The sequence below is a fragment of the Gallus gallus genome, chromosome 10, assembly GCF_016699485.2.
Source record: "Gallus gallus isolate bGalGal1 chromosome 10, bGalGal1.mat.broiler.GRCg7b, whole genome shotgun sequence".
Lineage (NCBI taxonomy): Eukaryota > Metazoa > Chordata > Aves > Galliformes > Phasianidae > Gallus > Gallus gallus.
In genome coordinates, this window is record NC_052541.1 from 17,407,807 (window position 1) to 17,429,990 (window position 22,184).

Consider the following 22,184-nt stretch of genomic DNA (forward strand, 5'->3'; position numbering starts at 1 on the left):
TGTTTCCTGCCTAGTCGTGAAAGGATCAGAGCGTGCCTTTGTTTCTGCTCTCTATTTGTGTACCACAAACCAGGTTGTATGGGACTTCTCTACCCCAAAGCTTGGGCAGTCATCATGACAGAGAACTGCGAGAGCCAGGAGAATGCATCTGGACCGTGGCTGCTTGGAGACACAGGGTCAGAAAAAGTACTAATGATATACATGGGACTACGCACACGTGAGTCTATGTAGCCTCTTCCTAGGCTCTGCTGGGGTCTGACATCTGCAAAAGAAGGTAAAATGCCTCCCGAATGGCTTTCTGCCATCCTGTCCGTCCCCTCTGCTCTAAAGCTGGGTTAAATTTCTAATTCAAAGAATTCTGTTTTGGGGAGAGGAAAGAAAAAAAAAAAAAAAAAAAAAAAAAGAATGTCTTAAAACTCAACATTACCAGGCTAGATCTGGTATGCTACAATCCAGCTGATGGATGTGTAGCTGTATGTGGAAGGGATTTTGCCCCAGCTGCCCTGTTCTGCTCCCTTCATCCATTCCTGTAGCTGCAGAGTGGCTGGAAACCAATCGTCTTGTTTACAGGGTTCTTGTTATGTTAGGCTGGCTTTCAGCAGTCCTTCCTAGCAATCATTGCCCTGTGTAACTGCAGGCATTTTCATCCTCTGCAGAGCAAGTCTGCTCCTGAATGGACTTTTAAAGCTCTGAAGCTGTGGTTTAACTTGACTTTTCAATCCCAAGCATCAGATTTCCAGTGTCAGCCCAGCAATATGTTGCCAGACTCACCAAGAGCTCTGTGCTCTTTGCTCGTAATGCAGGTGCATGAATGGTAACGTCCCATTTAATGACAGCCTCCTTTGCTGCTTCATTCAGTAATGCTGTGATTTCCTCTACCTCTTACCTTTTTAATTTTCTTTACATAGAAACTTAAAGCTCACTAATGAGCTCAGATTTGGCTTTCTTTCTTTTATTTGTTCCTTGGTTATTTCTAATCTGTTTGTGAAGCAGTTTGGCTGGAGGCTTTCCATGCAGTAAGGTGTTCAGGTGCAACTGGCCTGGGCCTTCCTTTGCTTTGTCCACAGGGGCAGCACTGAAGCTGTCACAAATACAGCATTAGTCATGCCATGGGTTACCTACCTTGTGAGATACATAAAGACATTGTTCAAGGGAGGGAAAAATTGAGCCCTTATTCCCTTTAGATATTAAACCCTTGTTCAGTGCAGAGATGATGATCTATTCAGAAAGCAAACAGCTCCCTTTCTAATATCATCAGTGGGTGCTTTTCCAATATCCTGTATAATTTAGGGCTGAAAGTACCTGTCTTCTCAACCAGATGCACGAGGCACTGAGGCATGACCGACTGAAACTCAGGCACTGGAATTCCCTCCTGCTGAGTTATTTCTTTGGAGATCATCTACAGTCACTATTTATACGCAGTCAGATTGCAGATAGCCTTTTCTATACGTCTGCTGAGGCTGAAAAGCATTCTCCTGAAGCAAATAGCAGTAAATACAAGTGTGTGCATGCAACCTCACATCTCTGCAACTGGGCATCTCTCAAGCACCTATAAGAGGAGTGGGAGAAAGGCATGATGCAAAACAGTAAGGGCTCTATTTTGGTTTAAAAGTTGGAAAAGGAACATGAAACGTGAGCTGATTAGCTCAAAGGGTAGGAGTATCCAGCGATCGCCTGCACAATGGTTCATCGTGATATCAGCCTGACAAGGCCAGCCTTGGTGACAGCCAAGGGGGCCATACATTTCTTGAAATAATTAAGCAAAAATATCTCACACATGGCTTCTCCCTGAGAATGTGGCCTTATCAGGTTTCAATTTTATTTTGGTTTTGTTCTGCATTATGGCTTGTTCTTCCCTGCTTAGGGTTGGTGGTGGGGGCTGCAGCAGGGGAGGTTGGGAGGGGGAGAGGGAGAGCAAAGTATGCTTCATTTATTTCAGGAAAATACATATGCCTCGCAGGCAAACAACCACTCTGAAATATTTTCACTGCCAACAGTGATTGTATCTCTAAATGAAGGTTGTATTTATAATAGATCTGTATGCTCAGGTATTGAGGCATTTCAGTGGTTGGTATTACAGAAAGTTCTCAATGTGTGATGGTGATGCAGAAGCTGGAAAGGATTGAAATGATGAGAATTCGCTTTCTTTCTGCTAACTGAGCTGGTAACCTTGGAAGAATGGCTTTGTCTTCCTGCAGGTCTGAAGGCACTGGGAATTCTGATAGATGCTGTGAGCCAGGGCAGCAAAGCTGCTCAGGTCACCATGGGAGTGTCTGGGTATTTCTGATAATGTTTACATGTATTTATTTATAAGTCATTATTAAAGTGGCTGCAGAAGCTAATTGAGGGCAGGCGTTCCCATCTTCTCATGTTAACAACTAGCATGGAATAACAGGATAAAAGGAGGTTCTTTTTGAGTTTTAATTTGGTTCCTCTTTCAATACCTTGAAAGTTAACACATGGAAGCGATTGGCTGCATTGTTTCACAGCAACTGCTGAAGCCTTTCAGTAACTTCAAACTGAACAGCTAGAGAAAGTTGTGGGACTATCACCACTTGGTGTGACGTGCAGTTGATGGGGTTTTTGTTGTTGTTGTTGTTCAGGGGCATAAGAAGAACTGTCAGAGGGAAATCTGGTAACACAGACCATAGGTATAATAACATATCCAAAAGCACTCGTTGGAAACGAACGCTGAGCTTTGGAAGACCCAAACAAAATGACACAAAAATCTCTTCACTTTCTCTCTTGTAACTTTGTCCTTTTTTAAGTTCTGAATTTTAAATCATTGTATTTAGTGATTGCGTTGGGTATAACACAGGGATTTTGGGATCTGTTGACCCACTGGGTATGGAATGTGGAGCACATAGTAATACACAGCCTATGTGTTCATAGGGCTTGTGCTGTTCAACCCACATCATTGCTGTTTCAATAGCATTGCATCCTGCTTCCTAACTAAGCAGAAATCCAAGGAAGTTGGGTTGTTTCACTCAGTGGTGCTGAGTGTGCAGTTTCTCAGCTCTAGGGGCTGAGGTTTGTATCTTCTGGTGTTAGAGTCAGTCCTACTGGGGTAACTTGATGTATGGCTTTGTTCATGACTTTGGACACCTCTTTTTTTTGTTCAGCAGAGCTTCCCTGGAGGCACAGCCAGTATCCCCATCACTGATACTATTTCCTTTGGAACATTCAGTAATAAGAAGTTGGGCTGGAACAGGAACAGATTGGACCCAATAACCCAGTTTGACAACTAAAGGGATAGAGGTCCTAAAGATATGACTAAAAAGGGCAAGAGAGCAGAAATATGAAGTGTAAGGAGGAAAATGTGGGTCCACAGGATACAAACATGTATTGAATCAGTTTCCTTCATTCTTACAGAGTGGGGAACTCAAAATTGAGGGGAATGTGGTGGAATTAGGCTCAAGGATTGGTTCAAGTGCCAAAGGACCCTGCAGAAGATCAAGTATTCAGAAGAACAGCCATTTTCTGTAAGTGGACTTAATCAAGCACAGATAATGGGGAGTTAGACCATCTTTGAAAACCATGATGTGTGTCACATAAAAGGATTGGAGACTTACTGTTATGAGTTTATTTAAGTGAAGTGAGATTTAGCTTCTTGTGGATTTGAATCCTTCTAGAGACTATTGGCATGGAAAATTAAGAGGGATTTTTCTGGGGAGCTGCCTGAAGGCATTGCCTCTGTCTTGGCCATATTTATGCACACAAAAAGAACCAGAAACAGGATTGTTGGCCTCTAAAACTTCTCTAAGGCATTGAATAGAGGCTTGTGTTTCACTGAGAGAAAGCAGGATGTCATCTGCTAGAAAAGCAATTTTATGTTCTTTATCATGGGATGTGATGCCCTGAATCTAATTTAAGGCTTTGAAGTATTCTGAACCTACTTACATTATCACCAAATCCCTTCCAGTTAACATGTTCAGGGAAAGGCACGTATCTTAAAAGAAATAGCCATGCAAGGAGCCTTCCCCATGATAGCTGAGACTTTCGTGCAGACTCTGCAAAGCGTAATCTAAAACTTCCTTGGCTGCAATTAAGTAAATCTTGTGTCCTACAGCAGTGAGATAATATCTCCACAGAAACGCTTTTTAAAAGTTTCCTGTTTCCATTGTGTTCTCAATCCCCATGGGATAATATTCTCATTCACTAAGTCCTGGGCCCTTAAAAAAAATGATAATTAAAACAGGTGTGAGTCAATGGGATTCCCCAACTTTTGTTCGGCTTTTGCTTAAGGAACATTGTGGCATGCCCAGTTCATTTGAGCAGTCTGGAGAAATGTCAGTGTTTGCACGCAGTGAACCCACAGCCATGAGAGCCTGGAGAGGGAACATGTGGGTTCTCGGGATGCTCATCAGCCGCTTTTATTCCATGCTTTGTCTACATTGGCAAAGATTTTCCCCATCTCTGTCCCACATAATTTTTTTTTTTTTGGCTCTTTTCCCCAAGGAAGTGCTGTCCCACAGTGGGTGCGCCCATACGTTGTACACGTGGGCTCAGCCCTAGCCCTGCTCTGACTCCAGCAAACAACTCTGCATGCCTCAGTTTCTCCAACTGCAATGAATACTCACCAAAAGGTAGAAGGGCATAGAGATAACACAGCAGTTGCCAAATCCTTTTTACCCACCTGCTCACCTTTTAGGAGGCAGCAGGAGATTTTTGAACTACAGCTGTTGGATGAGCAAAACCTTTATCCAACTGTTCCCAAGAGCTCTGATCCCCCAGCTGAGTCTTAGCCACTGCTGGGTGTTTCACTGCCTCCCTCACCTGCTGGGGCTGTTCTCTGAAGGGCATCTTAGGAGGGCATTTTGGGTCTGATACTCTCTCCTAGGGAACGGGAGGTGGAGAAAACGGTCCATAAAATGTCTGTCATGATGAAAAGCAGAAACATCTGTTGGAGACTAAGTGAGGTTGGAAATGGTATTTACCAGTAAGGAACTGGCATCTAGTCCATTCAGACCCTCTGCAAAATAACTCTTGCTTCCTCCCATGGAAAATAACGTGGAGGAATCTCTGAGTCAGGATCTGCCCCAGGCACTAAAGGCAGCAAATGAAGCCCTTCTTGGCCAGGTTGTTCTGCGTGGATGGATGGGTGTGCTGAGCGAGGTGCATCTCATGAAATTGCAGTTCAGCAGCAAACTGTTTCTAATAACAACTCTTACATAAAGTCAGCTGTTCTGCATCATGCATTTTGAGTTTAGAAACTTAGCTCTGTAAAGCAGAGTTTCAGAAAATGAAGTTGGTTGTTTTGTTTCCTTTTTTTTTATAGAGAGATTGGTGAAAGTGACAAAGTTCCCATGCTATCTGAAGACAGATGATCCCCCTATTCCCAGGAAAAATCTGTAGTATGGAAGAGGGGATGGCCTACTTTCTAAACCAGTGCCTTGGGTCTACATGATCTTTGCTTGCCCCATGTACAGCCTATAACTGCCTCCTGCTTGGTAATTTTTGGTGCCAGAAGGGCAGGCACCCTTTTCGTGACCTTCAATGTGACCACCAATTGGTGATGCATTAGAACAGGTTGTACAGAGAGGCAGTGGAGTCACCATCCCTGGGTGTTTCCAAGAAGGGGGCAGATGTTGCACTGAGTGGCATGGTCTTGAGTGGTCACAGACGTGGGTTGGACTAGCTGATCTTCATGGTCTTTCCAACCTTAACGATTCTATGATTCAATTCCTTCCTCTTTCTGTTACTCCAGAGCTGGGGAGCCCTGCTGATCTGGCTACAAGAGCTTCCAGCACTATTCCAGTCTTCATTAACTCATCACATACAATACAAAGAAGTGAATTGCACTGGATTAGTCAAATGTCTGCATGGATTTATAAGGAATGAGAGGTAGGTGGCTGTCCTGTTGGTGTGGGTAAGACGAGGTGTGCTGAGTAGTGCTCACAAGAGCTCTGCTGGGAAAAAGGAGCATGAAATCCAGAGGCTGGAAGGTGCTGTGGGCCACCTCCTGTTGGTAGTATCTTCTGCTGGGTGAGGGATCTTGCATCCCTGACTGGCAGCACATTTATTATATCAAGTGTGGCAGGAAAGTGACTAATCTTTGGCTTCCATTTTGGGATGGTTTGCTGGCTTGTCCTTCCAGAGTGTTTTATTGTGGAGTATTTAAGAGGGAAATGGATTTAAATGGTGGTTTGAAAATCAAGAAGCGGGGAAGGCTCTTCTGCTTCACTGCGGTGCAGTGTTCCATAGTCACAAGGCACTTCTCTTGTTCAGCTCCCTTCTTTGTTCCAAGAGATCTGAGTCAATGAGTTGCAGCCTGTCCTGGGAAGGCATCAGCTGCTTTTTGGAATGAAGTTAATTGTGAGCACTATGCACATACTGAGTTGGCTACTTGTAGCACATTCATTTATTTAATGGGTTGTTTTCTCAGATTTACATAAATCACTTTGAGACCTGGCTGTGGGTGCTACTGCTTCCTATGCTGTACTGCATTGCAATAGTTTTCTTGAGTGCAACACCGTGATGAAAACTTGGAAAACCCCAGCACTGGAGGACTTGGGGATGCCAAAGGTGCCAGGGAATGACATGACCCTGATCCCCTGCCTGTAGCAATGTACTGAATGAGCTGTTCTCCTTCCCACCTGTGCTATGCAGCTGGAGAGTGCTGTGGGTCTGCAGTTGGTCAGGGGCTGTGTGCATCCCTCAGGCTGAGCGCTGTCAGATACAACATCCCAACCTCAACCATTAGTCTGACTGTACATGGCATTTCTTTCTGTCCTTCTGCCAGGTTGTCTTCTGAGAATAATATATGTACATTGCTATGTTAGCTAACGATGTCAAGGACTGCTGGAGGAACTCTTGCAAATGACCTATTTTTGTGTGAGATAATCTGTGGGTTATTAAAAAGACATATATTTTAAAAATCCTAAAGTCAACAGATTTGCATGAAATATTGTCTGCCTCGTCTGGCTTACTTGACACTTTGGCTGTCTCAGAACAGATGGGACAGTATCCAGCTGTAAGAAAGGAAATACATCTAATGTTCATATTGTGGTCATTGAAATGTGAGGGGCACCAACAGGCTCATAAGGAACCACTGAGAAAATCCCCAAAGCCTATCAAAGTCTAGGTTGCATAATTTTGACATAACATTGCTGCTTCGAGTAGCTGTGCTAAATCTAATAGCTGTCCAGGCTGCTCTGTCCTGTCATGAAAGATTAGGCTGATTAAGACCAGTGTTTTTCAAGAAATCATTTGTCCCTGCAGATCCACGCAGAATGTTCTTGTGGGCTTAAAGAAGAACCTCTGACGAAGCAGAAAGCTATAAGTTTGAGGGGGAAAAAAGAGAAGAGAGAGGCTGGGTATAAAATAGCGACCATCAACCATCCCTAATGTTCATTAATGTTCCTGGTAAGTGATTTTCTCCCCTCCTAGAATCAACCATGTAGTTCTGCGGTGGGGTGGAGTTGCTCTCGGTGGCTTTGGTCGTGTGATGCTTTCTGGAAAGAGAAGGCTTTGCCCCAAAGGGGAGACCTAGAGGAGAATTAATGACTGGTAACTGCTTCATTCATGCTTCTCTTCTTCCCTGCCAGACTGCAGGGAGTTTTGGCAATGAGAAGTGTGCAGTCTGGCCCATAAGAGCTATGCCCATGGCAGTTCCCCCATTGCAATTTTCTTCCCACTGGTGGCTTCCTGCTTTGGGTCATTCTTTTTCTTTTTTGCTCTTTTCTCCCCCTTTCTAACTTCTGTTCAAGTTGATCTACGGACCGAGCACATTAGCCATGCATAATGGACAGAATAAAAGCTCTGACCCAAAAGTACTGAACATTCAGATCCACCTCCAAGTTCCACAGCTTGAGCCCATCTCCCCTTTTAATTATACAAGACCATTCCCATGTGTCTATGTCTGCAAAAGACACATCCCCTGTGTCTGCTTTAAAATTATATCAATTGCCGTTCTTCTAAATCCTTCTATCAAATAAATCCTCTCCCCTCCCTACTAAATCTCTTGCACTTGGAACTTCAGTGAACGGAGCAGATGCAGTTTGATGCCCTCATCCAAACTAATGATTTGTTTCTGGCCGAGAACATGTTACCATCAAGGGGTTTTAATATTCTGCAGAATTTAGTGGAGGCCAATGGAGTAGGAGGGGGTTAGAGGCTCTGCCTTTGCCAAGATGTTTATGCAGCAGGAATGTTATTTATGTAAATCTGGAAGCACTCTTGAAGCGATAGCCTTGCTCTTGTATCTCAGACTTTTTTCATTAAGTCGTTGATCTTCCTTCAAAAAAAAAAAAAAAAAAAAAACCCAAAACTTTTTTTTAAATAAAAAAAACCCCTCTGAAAACCTAAAACTTGAGCATGAAAAGTGCTGGGGGAAAAGTATTTACGGCTTGACTGCTCCACGCTACCCACATTATACAGACCACAGCAATTGCTTGAAGAATGTTGGGGTAACAACCAAACGATTCAGAATTCTGTCCATTCTCTCCCCCTCTTTTCCATCTTGTCTCCTTTCTCTTTATAAAATGAGGTTATTGCAAGACCCAGCATCTGACTCCGTCCTCTTCAGAGTTAGCCTGTTCATCTAACCAGGCTGTGTGCAAACACTGAATTAAAAAGCAAATTTGGAGCACATCCTAATTGCCAAATTAAGTACACTGGGCAGAAGCACCACTCCTCATCTTCAAGCTATTCTCTCCTCATTGGTGCAAAACCCTGCAATGGTTGTGTTGCTGCATGAAGCAACCCAACTCCAGCAAAACCCTGTTGGTGCTTCTACAATTTTTAGGAAAGGCTTGATCTCCTCATAAAGTTTTTAACATGTTTTATACATTTTCTCCCCGTAAATAGCACAATAAATAAGTGCTGCTTACAGCTTCCTCTGCTAAAAATCGACCCATAATGAGGAAGGTCAGATGGAAGGGCACAGTGTGGGCATCCGTGATGTGTTCTAGTGTATGGGAGATCAAGGGAAAGCCAAATTGTTGAAGCCAAGTGGCATTGGCCATGGTGTGGTCTGTAGGGTGCTAATGGCAATTCTAGGTCCCTGTGTGGGTGTGCTTATGCTGGTGGAAGCTGGTAGCTGCTGAGAGCCACTCCCTTCACCTTCAGGTGCTTGATGAAGCTCCCCCAGCACAGAAGAAGCTCATAAATGAGCTGTGGAGAGGTGGTTTCAGGTATTTAAACATATAATATTCCAAGTAGAAACATGCATCCATCACGTTTAATTCATAGACAGCAGCCCCTATCCTCTCTGGAGCAGCTAAGCAGAACCCTTGCTCTTTCTATTAATATGGGATGTGCAGTGAAGCAGCAGGTTCAGTGAGCAACTTGCTTCTGCAAGCCAGTTATGGGAACCATTCATGACTAGGCAGGAAGCAGAATGTGGACTGAAATACCCTGAAAATAGCACTGATCAATAATGTTGCCAACTGCTGGAGCTGATGAGGAATGGAGACCATGCAACTCTGATTCCAAATTAACACAAAACTCTTTGCTTGGCATGTAATTCCAGTGACTTATTGCAGCTAATTGACCTCACTTATCTTTGGAGGATTTGCATTATCTGCAGTAGCAGCAGAATTTGACCATATCCTGAACCCCAGCCAATCCAATGAAAAATATAAACATCTGCCTGGAAACCATTTTTGAAGGGCATATATGGTAATAATGGTTCTAAGACAGAAGAGACATACCTACAGATAGCACAGACGGCATCTCAGACCCATATCTTCACACTATAGCAAATGTATGTGCACCATGGTAGTACAGAGGGCAGTAAAAAGGATGGTGACTACAAGCCAGATATTAATGCTTTTATAACGGCGTAACACTTTCAGAATGCTGGGAGAAACAGAAGGAAGTTGTTTTACAGTCAGCACCTGATCACAGGGAGGCCATCGCCACCTGAGTGTGTCTGAAGCTGGGAGCGTGCAGGAAAACATCTTCAACCTCCCATTAATTAACCCCTTCCACTTCCCAATTTGAAGCCACATGAAGAAGCGTCTTTGAGCAAAAGAGGGAAGAAGTGCTATGTCCAGACCCGTGGCAGTAGGCAGATTTCACCAGATGTGCATCTGCCATTAAGCTCCAGCCATAGAGCTGAAGTTAGCTTTTAGAAAAGAATGTTAAAAGCAACCAAGATGCTTTTTTTTTTTATGACGTGTTTTCTTTTGTCCTGATTTTTCTTTTCCTTAATAGAAGGTATGAGACCAATTATCTGCATTTTCTCTGAGCAGTTGTTAGTGAGGTTTATTAACATCTGGTGATTGACCCAGACCATCAGTGTGTGGCACTGGTAGCAAGCAGGATTATGATGTGGCAAGGGGACATTCTTATGTGCATGAAGAATTCTTGGCCTCCTTCCTGCCAGGGATGCTTGCATCCCTCAGAGATGGGTGTGGGGTTTATGAGGAGGGGGAGGAGGGGTTACTCGCTGGTTTTTGACTCTTGATGGGTAACACCCTACCCGTGGGGCAAATAGCAGGCAAATCAGAACCAGGAAGTGATGTGGCACATGCACTTGAAAAATGATGGGTGGGGAACGTTAACCAAACTCGAAAAGAACTTGGGATAGGTGCCAAGTCATGTTCTGGTTCAAGCCCTCCACTTGGCTCCTACTTCATCGCAAGTTAGTGGCCTGTTCGGTAAAGCCCATCCCTCCAAGAGGACCTATGCAGTGAGGGACAGGGAGGAAGTTTCTTTGTTTTTGTTTTCAAATATAATTTGGACCAGAACATGACAGGGATTGCCTGACAGCTGTTTACTAGTGGCTCCTGTGTTGCTCTGCACCTTTCCTACTCTGCCTCGCAGTTTATCTTGAGGGCAACTAGTGCTGCTTACACATATTGCTGGCAGGCTAGGAAAGGTTTCTCATGTATTGATTTCTTCAGCGCAGTCCAACAGCAAGAAATGATGTCAGAAGGAAGTGCCCAGCCAGCACTTCACAAGTTGTAAAGGAAATCTGACGGGGCTTATGTTTGGAACATCACAGAAGTCACCTGCTGCTTTCTCTTGTCACTAAACTTCATGAAGGATACTGGTTTCTCTTTGAGCAAAATGTGCAATCTCCAATCCTCTATAGCTCCCATGTAATTATAACAGGGTATCCTTTTGATACCCAGTAGGTATAATTTTTCATGCCCATCCAGTTGTGATCCTGAGATCCCAGTTCAAGAGGATGATAGATCTCAGATATATCTGTACACCTTTGTGAGCCCTGAAGTCAACTAGCACTTGATCAGAGCTTTTATAGCTCCTTCACACGAGGAGCCCAGTCAGCCCTTAGCCCTTCTGGAATGACCAAACCACAGCAGTGGCCAAGCCTTAGGCTTGAGGAGGGAGGAGGGCTGCAGGAAGTGAAGGACAAGGATTCCTGCATTCTGCACAAGATCTTGTTCCACCACAGCAGTTGTATTGGCATAACACATCACGTGAAAGGTGCAAAGTGGCCATAGCATGAGATAGGGTTTATCTTTTGAAGGCAATTACTCAGTAGAACTGAAGGCTGCGGATTAAGAAATGTCCCTCAAGAAATGCTGAGTATCTAAGCCCAGGGAACTGTTAGATACATTATTTGATGAAATAATTAAGAAAATGTGCCTGGTTTCCTTCAACGAAACATGCAAGCTATCTCTAAATGCTCATTTGTTATGTAGAGATTTTACTGCTTAAATCCTAATTTTTCACAGCTGTAAATAGAGGACAGGGTGGTGAAAAAAAGCAGTCTTAAGTAGGAAGGAAGAGGTGTGTGATCAGAAAACCTTTGGCAAGTTAAGAGGATTAAGAAAGTCCCCAATGTTCTGATTTTAAGTTCACTAAGTTGGACTAACATCATGGATTAAATTTGGGTGGCTAAGAGGAAGAAAATACCTCATTAAAAAGAAGCAATTGGGTTTAAAGTTGGAATAAGACAATGTCTGAAACAGCTCAACTGGAATGGTCTCGCTTGCTTAATTCAGGGGTTTTGTGTGCATGTGTGTTTTTAATGCCCTCCCCCACCGATTCGCTCCCAATCTAAAAGCCTGAAATATTTGCTTTAAAATATACTGCTTTCTTTCCTTCTTAGCTGTCAGTGTTGCTATACCTGAGCTCTGTTGCTGTTCTTTAGAATGGAGCTCAGCAGCAAAGCTGGGCTGCTGTTGGTTGATGAAGAGCCTTTCCTCTGAGGGTGTGGATTCTGAAAAACACCACTAGAAAAATGCAGGTACAGTCCATTGTTTAGAGCCTGCTTCTTCCTTTCCAAAGGTAATACTGTTGGATTTTTATGCCCTTATTCTTTGCAAGGTAACCATTCTAGTGCAATTCAACTCTATGGATGGGCACTCTGGACTCAGCTCTGCCATCTCTTTCTCAGCAGAAATTTTCTAACAGCATGTACTAGCAAAATCACGAGATGATTGGGAGAGTCTCCATATTTCAGAGAAAAAGCAGGAAAATATTTATCTGAAATAGTAGGAGCTGTGGTGAGACATGCTGGAACTGTAGCCAGGAAGCGATGTGGAGATTGTAGGGGGACAAACAGCAGAGCAGCTAAAGTATGTTGTGTTCCTGACCCCTCTCTCTAAGAAGTCACCTCAGAACTGTTTAGTGCTGTGTGAGGGTGTGTGTGGTCAAGTTACTCACAATTTGAAGTTCTGTTGGTCCACTGATGGTGTGTGGTTGTTCCAAGAAGTCAGTGGCAGTGAGCCATTCCCTAGGCAGGTGCAAGTCCTGTTGGCTTCCTCCTTAACAGAGCTCCACCCAAAGGGTAAAGCAGACCAAGAGCACATCAGCAGATTCCATAACCCTCTTCAATTAGGTGGGCTTGGGTTTGAAAGGGAATTTCTCTCAGTGCCAACAAACCCAGCAGCCAATCTTCCTGTTGGTGTGAGCGGGGCCTGCATTGCGTGGCCTCCATTTTGTTGGCGTGAGAGCGGGGCCTGCATTGCGTGGCCTCCATTTTGTTGGCGTGAGCGGGGCCTGCATTGCGTGGCCTCCATTTTGTTGGCGTGAGCGGGGCCTGCATTGCGTGGCCTCCATTTTGTTGGTGTGAGTGGGGCCTGCATTGCGTGGCCTCCATTTTGTTGGTGTGAGCGGGGCCTGCATTGCGTGGCCTCCATTTTGTTGGCGTGAGCGGGGCCTGCTCCAGGCAAACCTGCTTCCCGCTTGGACAGTATGATGTTACCTCAAGTGCCTTCTGCTGCACCATCCCTGCAACTGGGCGGGTTTCTCATTTTCCTATTGAAAGCAAAGAAGTTCCTCCAAGAGAAGCTCACTCAGCCATGATATCTTGCCAATGGAAAAAGTGACACTAAAAATAAACTTGTTTCGGAAAGAGGCAAAGGCAGCTTCCAAAAATCTTGAACTGAAAAGAAAAAAGGGGGAAAAAAGGAAAAAAGGTGGAAAAAAATCCCAACAGTCTAGACAACTTCAGTAGGTGGAGGCAATAACTACCAAAAGGAATAAATTAAACTGTGGTTGAGGGGAGAATTTGTCTCCCCTGATTGCAAGACAAAAGAAATCCAACTCCTTGTTTGTAGAAAGAGATGTTTGGGAATTTCTTGGGCCAGCTGAGGGCCTATTAGAGTGATGTGAACTGGAAATGGAGTGAGAGGGCTCTGGCTGGTTGCAAGACCCAACTGCAGACCACACACAACTCTCAGGGCTATGACGGGGTGGCAGAGCTGTTATAGGATTGAGCACAGCCAGCTCCACTCTGTGACCTCAGCATCTGCACAGCCATGGGAGGGAATGCCGCTCTGTCCCCTCCAGACAACCACCTCTGCTGCTCAGACCCTACAGCCAGAACCCTATCGATGCTTAATGGATGCAAGCGGTGGCTGCGGCTTTGAAATTCACAAGGCAGAGTTGTGACTGTGGTTTCAAAATCCCCACAGCAGTCCATTTCCCCTTTTTGTTCTCCCAGTTGCAGGCATGCTGAGGGCTGGGTGCTGCCAGTGCTCTGGGGTAGGGGAGGGGGAGGAAGGTTGAGTTCCTCATTCCTGGGTGTTGTGGCTGCACAATTCTCAAGCGATTTTGTGCTTTTTATGTGTCCACAGGCATACTTGTATATATGTATATATCCATGCCATGCCAACTTGGATGTGTTTGCCAGTTATTTGATTCGGTGTGGGGAGGACTTCATCCCGTGTCAGTACTCACGGTCTTAAATGGGAGCACTTTACCCTACTTATTTGTTTTTTAACTTCTGAAGGAATGACTGAAAACTCATCCAAAGGTAATAACCACAGTCAAATTCTCAGTCTTCTTTGTCCTCTTGATGTAATCTGCCATTGGTCTGTGTATTATCTGTCTTGTAAAAATGAAAGCTCTCTCAAGAATGGGTGTTTAAAACATAAAGAAGAAATCTAAGTGTTTCTGCTTCAGGAAATGTACCTGGAGTCAGGCTGGGCATTGGCTCCCATCTCAGTCAGAGAGGAGACCCACGAGGTGTCTGCATCCCTTCTGCTGGGAATTGGCACTGGTGGTAAATCATGAGACAATGGGTCACTTCTCATTTGACAAAAGTCCCAGTGTCCATAAGAAATTCCACTTTATTTTGAAGATTTTTCCCTACGTTTCAATTGAAATCCAAACTTTTTATTGCTTTTCATGCGCCCTTGCACTGCAGGTGTGGCTCTGTCTTGGAGGTAGATGCAATGTGTTGGCTTTTTCTAGGTAATTGTAGAGTGGTTGGGTTGGAAGGGATCTTAAAGATCACCCAGCCCCACTCCCTGCACCTGCAGGGATGGGGCATCCCCAGCATCAATGGGCATCCTGTGCCAGTGCGAGCTTCCATTTTGAAATTGAATTATTTTTTATAAATGCATTATTATTTGTGCACAGTTGTTATTAGCTCTGTACAACCAAACAGGCACAACTGATGAAATCCCAGTACCTCTGCCCAGCAGTTATGTGGGTAAACATCAGAGGTACAGTGTCACTGTGTTTTCAAAGCCCCGGTGAAGGCATGGCTGGCACGACAGGCGGATCCACTTACAGCTTGTCTTATCACTATGGGGAGGTTCAACCCAAGTGTTTGATGCTCAGCAATGTTTTGTGGAGTTTCCCCATCTGCGGGTTTGTTCCTGCTCGTGCTCTGTGGTCGTCTGGGTAGGTTTGCTTGGGAAGTGGTAACACAGATAATGGGGAGATGTTTGTATGAATGCGGATAAAAGGCGTCGTGCTATTTCTGCACCACCTGACCTGCCTCCTCCTCCACGGCTCCTTTTGATGTTTGCTTTCACGGCGATTTCTTACAATGTGAAATTCATCCTCATTTTAATGGTTTGGGGATGGTGTGGTTTTTCAGATGAACAGAACAAGGATGTAGAGCTCTGAAAGATTCCTCTGCTCTTTATCAGCTATTTCTTTCAAGTACAAAATGCTTTTTCTTTTCCTTTTTGTTCTGTAAAGGTGGATTCTTCCCCTGTGCTGTTTACTAATTAAAAGTTAGTTGGTAAAGAATAAGCATATTGTTCCTGCTACGGTTTGATCTATTGTTATTAGGGCCCTGTGTTGTTACAGATGAGATCAAAGAATTTAATTTATGATGGGTGGATAGGTCAAGTTCAGTCGTCTGAAGCGAGCGCGGGGTGGAAAGCACAGCTAGGCAGCAGCAGCCCAGGCAATGAGCTTTTCCTTGTAAATAATACAGCCCCACTTTCTCCACTTTTGACTCAAGAAGCTCAGCAGCCCTTTGGGCATGAACGTCGGAGGACAGATGGATGGAGTCTATGAAGCCCCTTCCGCCTTCCCTTGGGTCAGTACCCACGGGAGATAATGTAGTAGCGGAGGAATCTGAGGCTTGAGATAAAGTAGAAACCCAAGGACCCCAGCTGTGTTTCAGCCAACCTGATTCACAGTTCTGCATCATGTTTGCATGTGTGCTGCAAGTTCCTATGGTATTTTAACGTGGTTTTGAAATATCCCTTGAGCTTGCAGCAAGAACCTCTAATTAAGACTTAGAGTTGATGCTGCTAAGTCTTAGTCACACCCTAATAACAAAAGGGGAACGGGGCAGTGGAACAAATTTATTGGGTCTGCTTATAGTCTCTAGCTGCAATATTTTCCTTGAACTCTGCTCAAAGAGGAATGGGTTGGATTATTTCCATTTCATCTTTATTTATTGCACACCAGCGTGGAGCACTGTTATGAAACTAAGAAAGACACCCACCTCTCCCCTCTGCCTATGGAAACCATGAGGACTGGCTTGACGTGCAAGATGAGTAACCTGGGAGCAGTTCCTCGGCTCTATTATTAGTGTGTGTCTATGAATGCGTGGCTAATACAGCTGCATACGTGGTTTCTGCTTTCCTTGTAGTCTGACCAAGAGGAGCCTGGAAGCTGGTTTGGGTGGGAACCACATCTCTTCGTGTTTGGGGAACACTTAGCACAGCACAGACTGGCTGGAGGGCAAGGGAGCTTGGAATCAGGCTCTCAGCTCCATCCCTGGGCTTTGCCTCACTGTGTGTCTGTGTATGGTTCTTGGTCCCAGCATTGAAGTGAAGGGGTTCCTCGGATAGGTTGGCAGTGCAGTGACGCAGCATTGGTGTGACCCAGGGAGGCACCAGGAAGGAGGGAGATGCTCATAGAGGAAAAAACCTTGTGCCTGACATGGTCCCAAACCAACTGGAAACCCTGTGCTGCTCAGGAACAGATTCATCTGGCTGTCACGGGATTGGCAGCAGTATTTCAGCTGCAGTGGCGCTTACAATATTTTCAGTTCCTAGTAATATCACCAGTTCCTCATTCTGCTTTTTTTGGTGATTCTGCCCGGTCAGAGTGCTAAAGGGATGGGGAACAGCCTCATTTTGGCTGCAGTGTCCAGTTCATGCTTGTGATTTTCATCATCTCTTTGCTTTTGGTTTCTTCAACATCACCACACTCTGGACTCTGAATTTGGGTCTTTTTGCTTGCTTAGCTGTGTTCTGGTGTATTCCCTGGTTTCTTTCTCTATTTTTCATCATGTCCTTAGGACTGCTTTCCTCTCCTTGTCATAGAATCATCAAGGTTGGAGAAGCCCTCTAAGATCACCTAGTCCAACCAACCTTTAACATGTCTCAGTTGCCACTCTGTCTGCCATTCAGCTTGGAATCTCTAAAAGGGGAGCTGATGGGTGCTATCATGTCTATCTCTCTGTCTTCATTGCATTCACCATGCCTTCATTTTCTGGAATAAAAGTTTCAGCTTTTACTTCTCCTGACTTTACAATATATCAGCTCGGAAATCAATCTTCCCTTTCAGTTTATTTAATAGTGCTGTCTAAAGTCATCAGCTAGAAAGCATTCAGTGGCGATTACAAGAAATCTTTTCAAAACCTACTCCCTGCTATGGCAAGGGAGAGACAAAGAAAATCTTTTATAACATATTTTTTCTGTCTTAGAAAAATAATAGCAGCCCCTTGAGAGGCATTAGTAACTGTTGAGAACCAATTTTTAGATGTAATAATTTATCTTCTTGTTTATAGAAACTACAATTAAATATTTTTAAATCTCCAGCAAATTATAATTAGGGATCTGTGGCCAAATTTAGAGGGGGAGGAAAATAAATTAAAAAAAAAAAGAAAGAAAGAAAGAAAAAAAAGAATGACTTTAATGTCTGGGGATTTGTGTTGTTTGTTTCTGTTGACTAATATATACAGTAAACTGCCTGAGTCCCGAGGTGACTCACGGGCTGTGCAGATGGTGAGCTTTCCTCCGGGCTCGTTGAGTGAATTGAGTAGGAAGAGATGCTGCATAACCGCCTCCTCTGTCCCCTGTCCCAAAACCGGAGGGTGTGTGAAAACCCCTCCTGCACGTCCAGCTGCAGGAACATCGGAGTTTCCAGGCAATTATATTCTTGGGAAGCTTGTGCTCTGACCCAATGTGAGCAAAATGAAATTAGTTGGGGTCTTCTGGAGGCTGCCAAGATGAAAGCCAGGCTTAGGGTGCAAGTCGGTGGGAGAAGAAGGGCTTTCGGAGGATAAAATGACCCAAGTGTGGAGTCTCAGAGGGACAGTTCCCACCCAGGAAGGGTAGTGGTGTGAGCAGCAACCCCTTCTTTTCATTGCCGTGTCGTCTTCACGAAGCTTTGGGAGAAAAGAGGTGTTAAAAACTAGAAAATAAAAATACGAGCTCACTCTGGGCGATGCATTTTGTTGCTTGCCCCTGCTGCTTTCACAGCTGTGTGTGGGCTGTTTGAGTCTGCCTTTGGGAACCAGGGCAGTCCTTGAGGGATGCCTGCGGGAGAGGGAGCAGGGACCTCAAAAGGACAAATTCTTTGTGAAATGCCCTGGAGATCTCCTGTAAGCTGATAGCTGGCTGCTTGAGTGAGGTGCCACAGAGCTCTGTCGCTTCACCCAGCCTCTCTCAGCACTGTCACAGAACGATAGAATAATTAAGGTCGGAAAAGACCACTAAGATCCTCTGGTCCAACCATCAACCCATCAGCCTGTGTTCCGTTACCCAAACTCACATCTCCTTTATGCATTATTCAAGAAAGTCTTTGTGTTCATAGTCATGAACGCCTGTGGGCATTCCCTGGAAGAATTCCCTTCATGCCTGGCACAGTGTGTCCCAAAGTGATGCTAACCCCTAGATGTTGAAGAGGAGGATGACATCACACAGCTCTGGTTGAAGCCATCTGCTCATGGTGCTGAACTGGAAGGTGAGCTCCTGCAGAAACGCGGCCCTCGTTGAGAGTATTGAGCTTTGCTGAAAGTCCTGACTCTTTTCCACATTCACAAGGACAGCCTTACAATGCAAAGCCTCTCCTTGGCATAAGGACAGATGCAAGCTTATAACAGTATGCACTTAGTTATAGAGGTAATTTTATTTGCCTTTGTTAGAATCTTTAATATAAAACTCAGTAAAATGACCTCTCTAATAAAAATGGCTCAGAGAAATAACAATAAACAGGTTTTATGATACGGAAGATGCATTTAAAAAATCCTGCTAAGGAAAATGATCTTAGGAGTCTCAAGAAAATATTAATATGAAAGGAGAGACTTTTTCCCTATCCGCTACAATCAAAGATGGGTGGTCTGCATGCCACGTGAGCTTCCTTGCTCCAGCTCTTGTGGGCAGGAGGAGGGGAAGCTGTACTCTATCTCAGTAATGAACTCTGACTGTCCAGGAAAGCATTTATTTTTGCAAAATTAAAAAGGGGGGGAGTCAATGGATCTGTTTATAGCTATATAAAAAGGCAGAAAAGTTAATGCTAACATATGTTGCTTCATGTTCCCAGAGCAAAAACATTTGCAGGATAATATCCCGGAGCGCAGGTGGTAAGCGATCAATACTCTTATTTGTTTTTAAGGGATGGCAGAACTGCTCACCTATAGGAGTTGCAGTGAATGCGTAGAACCCCTACGGACACATGGCATTAATGTACGGGTGTTGTAGGCGTTTTATTACATAGACTTCAGGAGTTGGCACTCAGCTACCAGGATCTCTATAGCTTTTGTTCAGTGGGAGGTGTCCATACCAAGCACAGTTCTAGATCCTAATGGGGTGGAAGGACATGTGCCACAGGGGAATCCATGGAAAATTGAATCATGGTCGTGTCTTCTGCTGGCTGAGCAGGTTTCTTCTGTTATCTAGCATGAATCACATCCAATTCCAGTGTCACATCTCTAGAAAATGATGAAAATGCTTTCTTTCTCCTGCTTATTGATACAGGATGTTTAGGTCAGGAATAGACTCCTGGCCTGAGCTTTTAGACTGCATGGCCCCAGAGCTGCAAACTCATGTAGCTAACCATGCACTACCACTATGATGATATCCAGAGATGTCATCTCTCTTTACGGATCTACACAGACTGTAGATTTTTCTTCAGGGATACATGCCCCTAGAGATAAATCTTCCTCTCTTTAATCCAAAACATCCAACTGGCAATTACTTGCATCTCACAAAGATTTCACTGGAAGTGACCTTTGGTGGTTTTGGGACAAAACGTGAACCTTTCATCTTTCCCGTGGCTGTAAGTGATCAGATAGAGGCAAAACCCTATTTCCTGCCTTCCCATACCTGCTGAGAGGGAGCCGGGGGGCTGCTGGTGTGAGATCACCATCTTTCAGAGGACAGCAAAATGCTTTATGAAGACTGTGATCTAAATACAGATGAGATAGCTGGCAAGGCTCCAGCTATTGCTTCAGGACCTTGTATATCTTCTCTGCCTTCAGGACCCAGGTGTTGCCAGTTACCGCCAGTATTCCTGACGTCAGATATGGTTTCTTCCATTCATGAGGCCAACGGAACAGTTGACCACAAAGAGTCTAACCCTAGGTGTTTTGTTTGAGAGACATGTAGTACTTTTTTTCCATAGAGAGGGAAGGTACTTTGTGCTCACTGTACTGGGCCTTCAGTTCGCTTTCTCATTCAGACCAGGGCCAGGTAAGCCAAGATAAACTGGGAACTCTGGAAGTGTAGGCCCTCTTCTTCCCATTGTCCCCAGACTAGAAGATGGTCTGGTGGTTCAAGCTGGGTTATGCTGGGCCCCTGCCTGCTTTTTCTTGGACTTGTGCATATTAATGTTTCCATCGAGCACTTTGATCATTGGCAAACTGTTCTCTGCCAGCATTGTTCCATCAGAGAGTTTGAAAGCTCATCTTGAGAGAAGATTAACTAATAATCAGTGATGCTTTTGTTACATGCATTCCCACAAGACCCACTGCTGGTGACTTGACTGAAAACATGAATGAATTGAGCTTTACTCCACGTCTGCGAGTTAGAGAAATATGTCATTTTAACTTTTTCAGTAACATAAGCAGTTTTTCAGAACATTAAACTCACTGGACACAACACAACTAGAGAGTTTTGCTGTTTTCCTCCAGCTGCTAACAGAGCTAAATGTTTTCCCAGTGTAAATAGCAGGGCCATGGATGGGGTCAGCTCCCCTCCAGCCCCACTCTGTGTCATGGCCGTGCAAACGCCACCTGAGCAATTCTCCTTGGACTGCATTGTAGTAAAGAACATCGGGAAAATGATTCCAAAATTGAAGGCTATCCTGATGTCTTTACTAGCAATATCTGTTTTTAAATTGAGTGAGCTCTGGCTTGTGTCTCTATCTGTTCCAGCTGCAGAATTATGGCTGGAGGACAGAGGCACTCTCCTGGGTGTGAAATATTGCAAGGAGGGAGTGCATTCCGAACACAGGGGTGGCCTGGCAGAGGAGGGTACCATGGAGAAGTGGTTAGACCCAGAAAGAAGCTGAACGTTAGATCTGCAAACACGTTTCAAGTTCTCTGGTTTTGAGAAAACTTCCTAGGGTTTTAATTCATCGTTTCTCTTGTTTTTGCAGCAAGAACAACTGTGGTTACCTCACTGCTCTGGCTCTGTGCTGACAGAGGGCACTGGGGAGAGATCTATCACTGCTGATGTTGAGGCTTTGCCGATAACCTCTGCCCGGGGCTGGGTGAAGCTACAAACGCTGCCCAGTCTTCGGAGGTGGGAGAGTGCTTTCTTCTCTGCTTGATGTATTTCTTTAATGCGTGTTGATGCTGTATGTTATTAAAATCCATTACCTCCTTCATTTATTTCCTTTCCTCTGGACTCAATTATCTTGTGTTTCTGTTTTTGGAAAAGTAGGTCGAAGCAGATACATGAGAAATAATATCCAATCTGTATTTCTTAAGGTACAGGACCAGTCTGTCAGGCTGTTGGCACACAACAACAATTGTTTTATTGTCAGAGTAAGTAAATAAGAACAAGAAGTCTTAAGTATTGGCATATGTTGATACGTGGCCAAAAAGGTCTCTAAACAATACATTTTCTTTTCATTCCAGAAACCTCATACTCCGTTATTTCTCTTTTAATGCTGTTGGCAAATACCCATGTCACCATCTAATTTTGACTATAGTTCAACTTTTTTAGTGCAAACTTAATCCTCATTATAGTTGTAAACATGTGTTTCATTTGGCCTCGTGCTCATGTGCTAAAGTGACAAAGGCAATCTAGGGTTTGTATCAGAAATGGAGATGTATAGGTAAGCATTTTGTTCAATCTGCTTTGCCTCTTATACAGAGAAAATCAGCCCAGTTGCTTAGTAAGGAAGAATGTTTTTATAAGGCTCTTTGTGCTCTCGTGCTTGGCCTGTTTCCTGCTCTGCAGCGGGTTTTGGAAAGATGGGACACTTCAAGGGAAAACGAGCAAGTGAATCAAGGAACTGTTGCAAGAGCCTTTGGGATTTTGTGTAGTGAGCATCTTCTATGTTTTCACGCGTTCTTCAGAAATAGTTTTTTCATATTTTTTTTAGTTTTACGTTAC

General features: G+C 44.3%; 1 long non-coding RNA gene across 1 annotated transcript; it reads left to right on the forward strand.

The window, feature by feature from the left end:
- Window positions 1–1,914: 1,914 nt before the first annotated feature.
- Window positions 1,915–21,682, forward strand: LOC101750074. The gene is made up of 5 exons (XR_005862606.2): window positions 1,915–3,482; window positions 5,708–5,844; window positions 7,222–7,365; window positions 12,026–12,163; window positions 13,998–21,682. It is a non-coding gene; the product is annotated as an uncharacterized LOC101750074 (long non-coding RNA).
- Window positions 21,683–22,184: the final 502 nt, after the last annotated feature.